General features: G+C 46.1%; 1 pseudogene; it reads left to right on the top strand.

Annotated features, from left to right (window-relative positions):
* The first annotated feature begins 299 nt into the window (after positions 1 to 299).
* On the top strand, positions 300 to 10,378 carry LOC142833292 (2-(3-amino-3-carboxypropyl)histidine synthase subunit 2-like; annotated as a pseudogene).
* The last annotated feature ends 1,708 nt before the right edge of the window (positions 10,379 to 12,086 follow it).

Here is a 12,086-nt window from a genome sequence, read left to right as displayed (position 1 = left end):
ATGTATATTCCACATCCCTGGGGCAGCCTCTCCCTTGACTGGGGTGATGAGAGTTCCCAGAGATGTCTGGGTGGCTCCAGTCCATGTGATCTGTGAAGCTTGCACCCACACCCTAGGTAAGAAATTGTACCTGTGAGGGAAGGAGGGGTAGATGGTAGATGCATGGCTGCATGCCTTAATTTCCCCATTAAGCCCACTTCCATAGAGCTCTGGATGGCAGCTTAGCCTTGCTTGTACTTTAGGGTCACATTTAGTCTCCTGGGGATGAGGCATCTCTACTTTGCCAGACTTCAACTCTGATGCCACCTTCTCTTACAGAGGCTGTGGCCGCTCTCCTGCACCCAAAGTATTAAGATCTGCTCATCTCCAGTCCAGCTCTGCCCCTGCCAGTGGGGTCCCCAAGTTCACAGCCTGAGTCCCAGGAGTGCTTTTGTCAACCCTTCCCCCTGAGCCCAGGAAGGTGCCTGGAAGATATGGTGCCTTCTATGTGGGGGTGCTCTCGAACTAGCTCTGACCCTATCCTTGATCCAGATCTGAGCAGACTGCTCTTGGGGAGGACACCAGGATGACCTGCTGTCCAGACACAGGACAGACACAAGACCAGGGTGCCCAGGTCGGGCGGCTAAGAGCTCGAAGACTGTATCTTGTAGAGCGGGCAGGAGACGCCCGTGTAGTAGGGCTGCTGGCAGGTGTATTAGGTGTAGCTCAACACAGCGAGGCCCTAGCACACTTGCAGAAGCTGACTGAGGAGGCTGGAAAACGTAGCTACATATTGGCCCTGGGGAGGCCCACATCTGCCAAGCTTGCCAGCTTCCCAGAGATAGACGTCTTTGTGCTTTTGGCCCATCCTCTGGGATCCCTAGCCCCCCAACCTTCAGGTAGCTTCTTACAGCCTGTATAGACACCATATGAATTGAGCGCTGTCTATAACTCTGCCTGGCCACCCCCCAGGCCTGGCTCCCCAACCTCACACATTGTGGGGAGCTGCTGCCTGGTGAGTGGTGGAGACACACTCCTGGTGGCTTACTTCCTTAACACGCAGTGCCTCCAGCTGGGTCCTAAGTGTGAAGCACCTGAGCCTTCAAACCCCCTCACTGATGAATCACAAAATTATGCTAAGTGAAAGCAAGTAGATACAAAATGAATCTGATTCTGTCAACGTCGAGAAAAAGCCAAACAATAGCAGTCAAATATGGATCGATGGTTGCCTGGGGCTAGCGACGGAGAATTGCTTGCAAAGGAATACGAGGTTACTTTAGGAAAAATAAATGCCCTCTGTATCTTGACTGTGGCATGGTCTATACGTGTTCATCAAAACTCATTGAATTGAATACAGAAAATTGATGAATTTCATTGCATGTAAATTATATATCATAAAGCTAATTTAAAAACCAATAAAGTAAATCAAAAGGAAAAGATACGCACAGGACACAGAGGAATCAAAAAGAGGTACACATTAATCATAGTGGGGGTGTTCTAACAGTCTACCTGACTCTTAGGCACAAGCCAGTGAAAAAGTCATTCCCTACCATTGGTTCTGTTTGCCTTTATTGACTGAGGGTTGGGAATGGGTTCCTTCCTTCCATTGTAACTAGGAGAATGGGGGAAGTTAGAGAGCAACATTCCTAAGGCTTACATGGGGGCAGGCATTCAGTAAGGCTTACACTTGTCAATACCTAAGGATATGCAAAAATAAAGCCAAGACAACAGTAGAGAACTTGGAGGGGATAAAGAATTCTTTGCCTACTTCCCAGTTCTCTGCCAGGGCATGTTACTGTTCTCTAAGCATAGTTTGAGCCCCTGAGATATGAGGGAAGAATGAGCTAATCTGATCATCTCCAGGGGATCTTGCTTTCTTAGCTTTTAATGAGATGTGCATGCTTTTGTGCTAGCCACTTGTGGGCAGAGACTGCTCATTCATTTCCCAGCTGCTCAGACCCGAATAATAATACAGAGACTATATTAATTACAATTAATTACAACACTGTTTGGCCTATTAGCTCAGGCTTCTTATTAAACTAACTCTTACATCTTAAATTAATCCATTTCTACTGATCTATGTATCACTACGAGGCTGTGGCCTACTGTAGTTGGTGACTGCTCATTCGTTCCTGGATGCCCAGACCCAAAATAATCACATAGAAACTATATTATTTGCAATACTGTTTGGCCAATAGCTTAAGCTTCTTACTAGCAACCCATTTCTATTCATCTGTGCATTGTCATGTGCTTGTGTTCTACCAGTAAGGTTCCATCCAACATCCAGCATCTGTCTCCTGCCGCAGCTATATGGCTTCTCTCTTACTTTGCCTACTGTCTCCCAGCATTTATTTTAGTTTTCCTGCCTAGCTCTATTCTGCCCTATCACAGGCCAAAGTAGCTTCTTTATCCATTAACCAATAAAAGCAACACAGAAACAGGAGGACTTCTCACATCGGCCTACCAGTAAAATCTGGTGTCTTTCTCTTTTAACAATTCCATGGCATCTCTCTGACTCTGCCTACTCTCTTTATAAATGTATCTCTTGCAGCCTGGCTATATTCTGCCCTGACATAGGCCAAAGCAGCTTTATTCATTAATCAATAAGAGCAACACATATACAGAAGGACATCCCTCATCATCTTCCCTTTTCTGACTAAATAAAAAGTAAGGTTTTAACTTTAACAAAGTAAAATTACATATAACAAAACAAGTATCAAGCAAGAATTACACTTACAATGTTTAGTCTATTTTTATATGAAAAGTTTTATATCTAATTTATCTTTTATCATAACTGAGGAAAACTATAACTATCTGTCTCCAACTCTTCAAAGACCCTGGAAGGAAATAATATTACCTAAGTAAACAGGAAGTGCATTGTAAGCTACTTCCAAAACTCTAGAAATGACATGTTGGGCCAAAATTATCTCTATTAATCTATGCATCACCACAAAGCTGTAGCCTACCAGTAAGGTCTGACATCTTTCTCCTTTGGCAGCTACATGGCATCTCTCTGACTCCACCTACTCTCTATATATTTATCTCTTCCAGCCTGGCTACATTCTGCCCTGTCATAGGCCAAAGCAGTTTTATTCATTAACCAATAAGAGCAACACATATCCAAAAGGACATCCCTCATCAGACATTTACCATCTATGACAAAATATCTGAGAAAACAGGACTGAGGAGCTGGGCAGTGGTAGTGAAGGTTTTTAATCCCAGGACTGGGGAGGCAGAGGCAGGCAGATCTCTGTGAGTTTGAGGCAACCCTGGTCTGTAAGAGCTAGTTCCAGGTCAGGACTTAGAATATGACTCAGTCAACAAAGTACTTGCTGTGCAGGTTACTAAGTTCAGGACCTAAGTCTGGATCCCGAGCACCAAATAAAGAGCCAGGGATAGTGTGTGCATCTGTAACTCAGAACTAGGAGGCAGACACAGTTAGATCCTAGAGTTCACTGGCCAGCGAGGCCAGTCAACTGGTGAGCTCCAGGCTTACCAAGAGAATGACTCAAAGACTAAGGGAAGAAGTGATGAAGGAAGACACCAGATGTTGACCTCTGTCTAGCCTTTATTCACATGTGTACATACATGCAAACACACACCCACACAGATACATGCTCATATCCATACCCTATACAACATGCATATACATAAATAACACACATGCACACACAAAAAACTTGAAATAATGCACGCGTGCACACACACACACACACACACACACAACCTGGGAAAACTGATGGGGGAGTGTCATATATCAATCTGTTGATTTCATTGGTAAGCAATAAAGAAACTGCTTGGCCCTCATAGGTTAAAACATAGGTGGGAGGAGTAAACAGAACAGAATGCTGGGAGAAAAAAGCTGAGTAAGGAGTCGCCATGATTCTCCCACTCCAGGCAGATGCAGGTTAAGATCATTCTTGGTAAGCCAGCTCATGGGCTACACAGATTATTAGAAATGGGCTAGTCCAGGTGCGAGAGTTAGCCAAGAAAAGGCTAGATATAATGGGCCAAGCGGTGTTTAAAAGAATACAGTTTCCGTGTAATTATTTCGGGGCATAAGCTAGAGCTAGCCATGTGGGCGGCATGCCGGGGACACAGCCCCGCCGCTCTTATTTCAACAGAAAACTGTTTAAGGGAGGAAGATATCAACTCATTCCACAGGTTTAGGACAGTCCCTTGGCTTTGTTACTGCTGTGCACTGATGAGCTAGAGCATTGTGGCAGGAACAGGTAGGTGACAGAGAAAACTGGTTTACCTGGTAGCATACAGAGAGGAGAAAGAATCAGGAAAAGGCATGGGCCAAGAAACATGATTGCAGAGCACAGTCCCCACAGGGACCCCCAACCAAGAGTCATCTCCTAGTTTCCTCACATTAACACCACCTAAATAATGAACCCATCAAAGGGTTAATGCGCTGATGGCTTTAACACCTACATACACCTTTTAGGTGGGGTATCATTTTAAATCCAGGGTAGATAACCAGATCTGATGCATGCTTATACAGGAGGCAGGAGTTCTGAATGTCTGCCTGCATGGCCTGCTTCCTTCTCTCTGTATCTTTAAAACATTAGAGACCAGAGGCAGGGCCTGAGAACTCAGAAAGATGGGGGTGGTCACATTCACAAAGAACTGGGGTCAAACTTAGAGATCAAGTCCTCAGAAGTCAGAGGCAAAAGTAAGAAGTAGGCCTACTGTACCTCTGGGTCTAAACACTGGCAGATCCATCCATCAGACAAACACTTCATGAAGCACCTACTGTGTACAATACACACACACACTTATCTACATACACACATACACACACACGCACTGTGTTTAACCACCTCCTGTGAACCTGGTATTTTGACAGTGAAGCAGATTAGTGGCATTCTGTCTATAAGGATCTGAACTGGAGATGCCTTGACCAGATTTGCTATTCGGAAAGAAAACAGGCGGCCTTGCCTAGAGTGGATGATGGGTGTGAAACTCCCCGGTTTACAATGTGGATATCAGGCTATATTATGAGTATCCGGCTAGCCAGAGACTTTATTTTTCTCAGTAACCTGGGTTTGTTACAGTCTACATCTAACCCACTGCAGTGTTCCTCCCTATTCATGATATTTGTAAAGCAGTATCAGGAAAGAGGAGGGCCGCGAAGGGAGGCGAGTGATGGAAATGAGGTGCCCCCAAGTCTTGTGTGCTGGGCTCACACTTCAAGTTCTCCATGCTGTGCTGCATTCTGTCTAAGCCTAGTTGAGAGGCCAGCTGTTCCCAGGGGCTCTGGTTAGAGGGAGCTGCCGTCACTGGCGACCCAACAAAGATGTCTCGCTGCATCTTGTTCCTATCGATTACCCACCAAAGTGTCTCTCATCGTTAGGCATTCCCCAAGGCTAAGCAGGAGAGAAGTCCTTTCTCCTTTTGTGCCTTTAATGACATCCAATCCTCCCCATGATCTCTGCCCCCTTCCTAGAGGCGGGAGATGGGGGAGGGGAGGCACACAGATACAGATACAGAAAGAAAGAGAGAGACAAAAGGAGAGTGAGGTCTAGAGGCACAGGGGTGGAAAGAGAGACCAGCTAGGGGAGAAGACAAGGGGCAGAGACATTCAGAGATAGAAGAGACAGAAAGCAGAGAGAGACTGAGGAAGGGAGGGGAACTGACAGCAAGACAGAGACAGACAGAGACCAGAAGGAAATAAGGCAGCAGAAAGAACTGGGGAGAAGCAGTCAGGTAAGGAAAGCAAGGAAAGGGGAAGGCAGAGAGTTTCCTTGCCATCCAGCTGTGGGATGCTATGAGCAAGGAAGAGGAGAGGTAGATAGTTATCCTTGCCATCCAGATGTGAGATGCTATGGTTTGGATGTGCAATTTCTACAGGCTCGCGTGTTTGAACACTTGGTCCCCCAGCAGGTAGCACTGTTTGGGGAAATTGTAGAACCTTTGAGACTGTGGCCCACCTAGCAAAAGTGAATCCCTGGGTAGAGCCTTGAAGATGATAACAGAGTCTGGTTCTAGTTTTGTCTCTCTGCCCCATGATCCACCAGGACCTAAGGCACCTCCATCCCACATTCCAGCTGCAAGAGCGCCATGCCTCTCCCACCTTGATGTCCCCCTGAAAACAAAACACAAAACAAGCCCTTCCTCCCTCGGGTTGTTTCTGCCAGGTCTTCTATCACAGCCTAGGTAAGTAGGGTCGTTTGTTCTGGAACCCAGGCACAACCTAATTATAGCATTCGTATCTGCCAGGATATGGATTGGCTATGCTGACTCCCATGCCATACAAGTAAAGAGCGCAATTTCCAGAGGGGGGTGCCCGCTGCAGGCAGCCAAGTGCTGCCTGCCTTCAGGGACAGCACTGGAATGAGAAGAGAAGACTCCTCAGAGGAGTGCCTAGGCCAGAGCCTGGAGCATCCCTCAGGTTTCCCAGGGAAACTGTCTCTCTGGCTTCCTGGCTCCCGAGAGAACACTGAAGCGTGCGCCTCTGAGCCCCACATACTGTTCTTCATCTATACCTGCCCAGCAACCTCCAGACTCTCACAGGCCCTGGTATCCTAAACACACACAGCTATGCTCAGCATCTCCCATACAAAGCCCACATCCTCCTCCTTCTCCTGGGTACCTGTCATTGCAGCCAGCAGCCTGGACTCCCTTCTCTCTTCCCCCCACCCTGCCCCACCCTATTAAATCATTCAATGTGTCCTGTGGAGTTAATGTCATTCATGTTTCTTGGTTTCTGTGAGCCAAGCCTGTTTTCCACAGGGTTGTTAAACACAGAGTCAGTTCCAGAGTCCACTGCATTGTTAAGAAAAGTTGTGAGTTAACACTGCTCAGCAACTGGAGAGTGAGTCCAGGCGTGGAAACAGAGTGAGCCAGAACCTTCAGGGAGTATCAGCCAGTGGCTAGCAGTCCTACAAGCTAATCCCACGGCTTTGGCCCTCTTCAAACCACTGTTGGCTCTGACCCATATTGATCCCTAACTGAGCCCCTGTGCTGAGCACCTGGATCCCAATACAGCCTATTTTGTGACCCCCTCAGTGTGAAAGCACAGCCAGCCCTTTGACTGGCCTAAAAAACTGCAACTCTCTAGACCTGTCTCCACCCTCTTCTCTATCTCATTACCAGTCTGCTCTCCATTTTGTCCAGGACACACAGCAAAGAGATGGCCACACAGATACTCCCATTCCACACAGAGTCCAGCAGGGGCAAAGAATCTTCAAGGTCACCCCACCTCCATTACAGATGATTCAGGTTAGATGAGGCACCCAGAAATGGCCATTGGGAAAGAGACACAGCCTTCACTAATGGCAGAAATGAGCAGTCATCAGAATAAGGGGAGAAGTCCAGGCCTTTAGACCTAGCAGACGACACCCACAGATCAGACACTCCTGACATCAGCCCGACTCCTACAGAACCTGGGAGGAAGGCAGAGATACAGAGAGTCACACCTGAAACTAGAAAGGTCCCAAGAATGCCAGCACAGGACCGAGGTTGCTCAGAGACAAAAACTACCAACTTTGCCAGGACCACCAGGAGAATCCTAACCATTGCACAAAACTTGATTGGAATCCTAGAGACAGTGGAGTTTTAAGTAAGTGTATGTGTGTATTGAAAGGCTATAAAGGAAACAGCAGAGTCATAATTGTGGGTTCTGAAATATATGTGAAACCTATTGAAATTCACAACTGAGAGTTCTTACTTAGATGTTTTTGAGATAATTATATGAATGATTTTCCATAAAATGTAATACATATAATTTAAAATGAGGTCATCTGGAACATGGTCTTTTTACTCTTTAACTATGGCAAAGTCAGATATGAAGACTGGGGGAGGCAGTGTGGTCTAATGGGTGGGACGCTGTCGTCAGCATCCTGTGCATCAGAAACCCTAGTCCAACAGCTTCAACCACTGTGATGCAGAAGCCATGCATATTGTCAATCCCAACTTCTCATCAAAAGCCAAAGCCAATAGCACAGCTGAGAGCTCTGAGAACCCTGAGTAACACAACTTACGTGGGTCAAATCATGACAGGTCTCTGCTCCAAACCCCGAATCTAGGGTGGTCACCCATAATGCCTCCCCCATAACAAGATTTGTCTGAGAGCTTCTTGTGTCTCCCCCCATTTCCACACCCAAGTCCCTTCAGCCACATTGGCTTTCAGACACCATAAGCCCCTCACTGTGCCTGATGCTCACGCCCCCCCCACTTGGTCTGGAAGCTCACTGTACGAGTCAGGGTTGTCTAGAGAAACAGATCCAAAGGAATAAATATATACACATATATAGACATAAAATAAGGGCTGAATATATAGTCATAAAATAAGGGTGACTATACAGACATAAAATAGTAACGGTGGCACAACCTCACCAGACAGCTGAGAATTCACCTAGTATTTACTGGTCCTCGAGGCTGGTGCTTCAGCAGAGTAGCTCCATAATACTGGCTCTCAATATGTAATTGCTCAGTCCACAAGGCTGGGCGCCTCAGCCTCTCAACCTGACGCCAGAAGTCTGAGGTGTCCTGGGGAGCTGAAGGTCCCTAGTCCAGGATGGGAGTTTAGAAACACTGGTTCAAGTAGCGAGGAATCAACAGCACCGGCAAGCAAACTAACTTGGTGACAAAAGGGGAGACCAAGCAAGCCAAAGAACAGCTGATTGTCCCTCGGCCATGCCCTTCTTATCCAGGTTGCTACCGAAAGGTTCTGCCCTCGCTCTGGTCAGTCTTCCACGTGAATCAAGGCAATCAGGACCCTTTTTCAGGTGAGGCTCCCTGCTCAGGTGTGTCTAATTGTGGTTGCTGGCATCAAAGCAACCACAGTACTCATTCTCTGTTGAGTTTTTCTTGCCTAAGTCTTGGCTCAAATGCTTTCGTTGACCACCTTATCTAAAACAGCCTCTCTCTCCAGTACATCCCTCTCCCCTCCTGTTTGTTGTTGTTCATGCCATATGAATAAACGAATGCAGGAAAGCACATAGGAGGAAACTCAACACACAGTGGTTTCCTGGTGCCCCTTCTTTCCACGGCTGAAACAATTGCTTTTCCTCCAGGATGACCTGGACATGAGTGGCGTCCAATGCCTAAGCAGCACAGTCTAGCCCGTGTTCAGCCCACCCATATGTCAGGTGTTCCTCTCCTCCTTGTTTCCCTTTTGCTCTTCTTTATGTTATTTAGACAGAGAAGGCGCTCCATGGGTATTTACAGAGATGATATAAGTGTCCAAATCCCAAGAAAAGAAGCAAAGTGAATGTTCTGCCAACAGCTGCCAACCCTTGGGGTGATCAGTTCTTGATAGACTTTGATTATACAGAGAACTCAGGCATTGAGAAATGATGGCATGATCCTAACTCTGGAAGCAGGCATAGGCAAAGGGCCTTGTCTTCTACTCTCGTCTCATTGTTCTAGAACAGCAGAGGTTCTTCAGACACCTCTGCATAGGCTGAAGTTTCTGTCCTGTCCAAACCTACAGCCATTCAGTCCCAAAGAAACACACAGAGGCTTACATTAATTATAAACTGTTTGGCCTAATAGCTTATTACTAACTAGCTCTTACAACTAAAATTAGCCCATAATCCTTGTCTATGTTTCTAACCATGTACCTTTTCTTAGTGAAGCATTCTCATCTTGCTTCCTCTGCGTCTAGCTTGTGACTGCGTCTCCTCCTTTCCTCTTCCCAGAATTCCCTTAGTCTGGTTGTCCCACCTGCCTGGCGACTGGCCAATCAGAAGTGACAAACCAACACAAGTGACAAATCTTTACAGGGTACTAGAGCATTATCCCACAGCACCTCTGCTGTGGAGGCCAGGCTAACGTCTCTTTCCTATGACCCAGTGATTAGTCCTTCAGGTGTCCACTCCTTGTCTTCTCAAGTGCCTCCACACCACCCAAAAATGTTTAGCTGATAGCGGAAAGTTCCTGCTGCTTTACATAGTGAAGAGCAATAGATTTGTATCAACAGTCACAGAGTGACAACTTTCCTGCCACATGGTCTGCCTGCAGGGGAATAAAAACAGAACTAGAAAAGAAGAGAGACAAGGTGGGGACAGGAAGAACAATCTGATATATTCTCCTGATCCTTGCAACAGGAGCTGACACATAGTAGACCCTCAATAAATGCCTGTAGGGTCAATTTTTGAAGAGGAGGTGGGGAGGGAGAGAGAGTTGGTGATTTCATGTGTGTCCAGATCCCAACACAGTTTCTGGGTTTTTTGTTTTGTTTTTTTTTTGGTTTTTTTGTTTTGTTTTTGGCTTTGGTGTGTTGTTCTTGTTCTTGTTCTTGTTTTGGGGGGAGTTGTTATCACATGCCAGGCACTGTGCTAGAAGCTGATTTCTTGGACTCTGTTATACAGGAATAGCTATTCTAGTGAATAAGTTGAACCTCAAAGTAATAGTGGCCGGATTCAAAGATTCAGAGGATGGCCTCTGAAGGCCTGAAACCTCTGGTGGACTAGCTGACCACTTGTAGGAACTCCTCAGTCCTGCATATGTTCCCAGAGAATTATACCCAGAAGTGATGTCAGCACGTGTGGCTATTGGGGACTCTCTGGACCCTTTAACCCAAGGGCCAGGGGCCAGGGTTCATCAATGTTAGTAATATAAACATCAGACTTTGGAACAAACCTTTAGAATTCTCACCGCTGAGGCCCACGGACTGCCTCTGGTCTTCACTCAGTCTAGGGCTTAGGTGATACATCTTTTTGGACTCTCTGACCTTTCCCCAAACCCAAAATTTTCATTTTTGCTTAAGCTAACGTGTAATGGCATTTCACTTGTATTTTAATAAATAAATAAAACTTCCCTGAAGATCAGAAAAGTAAAACAGCCACACTGGCCAGCCTTATAGACAAAGTAACAATGACACACACCTTTAATCCCAGTAGCCACACTAGCTTGCCATAGAAACCAGGTGGTAGTGGTGCCCGCCTTTACTTCCAGAACTAGAGAGAATTAGAAAACAGGAGGAGACAGCTCTCAGGCATAGTCTCATTCCGAGATTCCTGGAGGGAGGATCGCCATTTCAGACTGAGGTTGAGGTAAGAGCCAGTAGCTGGCTGCTTTGCTTAGATCTTTAGTTTGAACCCCAATTTCTCTCTCTGGGTTTTTATTAATCGTGCACCACTAACAGCTTAAGCAGTTCTTTGAAAAACAAACTACAAAACTAAAAATATTTCCTCAGCTCTGGAGAAGAGCGATAAATGGAAAGAAGTAAAATTTGTAGAGTCCTCTGGGGTTTTCATCAAGCTTCTCAAGCGCCAAGTCCTTCCTGTATTTAGCATGTTTAAGCTCACAGCCCAAGAGGTTCTTGTCCAAAAAGAACCCCACAACCCCACTGTTATGGTCTCATTAACAGTCCTTAAGAAGGTTGCATCCTTGTTCGTTCCTGACTGCAGACGCCCAAGCTAACCCTCAGCAAGGTTAGCAGTTGTTGTTTTAGAGTGTTGACATTAGAAAGACCATTTTAAATTCATTTACTGAGCCTCTCAGCTATGTGACGTGAGCAGGGTGCTTAACTCCTCTGAGCTTTGATTTCTTCAGGTGTGAATGAGATCTGGGCATTGTCTCATGTTTATAAGATTGTGAGGAAGAAACCAGATGTTGAGCATAAAGGTCTGAGGATCTTCAGTCTTACTTTCCCCAAACTGCTGATAGCTTATTGGGGAGAGTTGAGTCTAAGCAGTGGTAAAGCTTACACTTGCTTAGTCTGGAAATGTTCTTTTGATAGTTACCTCGGGGAATATAGACCAGGCTCTCCCTGTGAGTTCTTGGGGTTTGCTATTGGTAAAGGACTTCCCCTCAAAGTTCATACGTTAAAAGCTCGCTGCTCAGAGAGGCACCATGAGGGATGCTGAGGCCTTTAGGATGGGGAGGCTGGTGGGAGGTCCTCAGATCATTGGAAGCAGGCTCTCAATGGTGGGTGGAAAAGCTTATGTATGCAGTTATAAACTACTCTCTCAGAAAGGAAGGCTTCGTATTAGTAGCGTTTGTAAGCTTGACACAAAAGAGAACAATCTGCCAAAACCTCAGCGGAGGGATTGCCTCCACAGATTGGCCTGAGGGCGTTTCTGATGGAGAAAGGTCATTGGTTAAATAAAGAAACCGCCTTGGCCCTGATCGGTTAAAATTTAGATAGGCAG

The sequence above is a fragment of the Microtus pennsylvanicus genome, chromosome 13 (genome assembly GCF_037038515.1).
Source record: "Microtus pennsylvanicus isolate mMicPen1 chromosome 13, mMicPen1.hap1, whole genome shotgun sequence".
In the NCBI taxonomy this organism is placed as follows: Eukaryota; Metazoa; Chordata; class Mammalia; order Rodentia; family Cricetidae; genus Microtus; species Microtus pennsylvanicus.
Note: the sequence above shows the minus strand (reverse complement) of the source record. Positions and strands in the feature narration are given on the sequence as shown.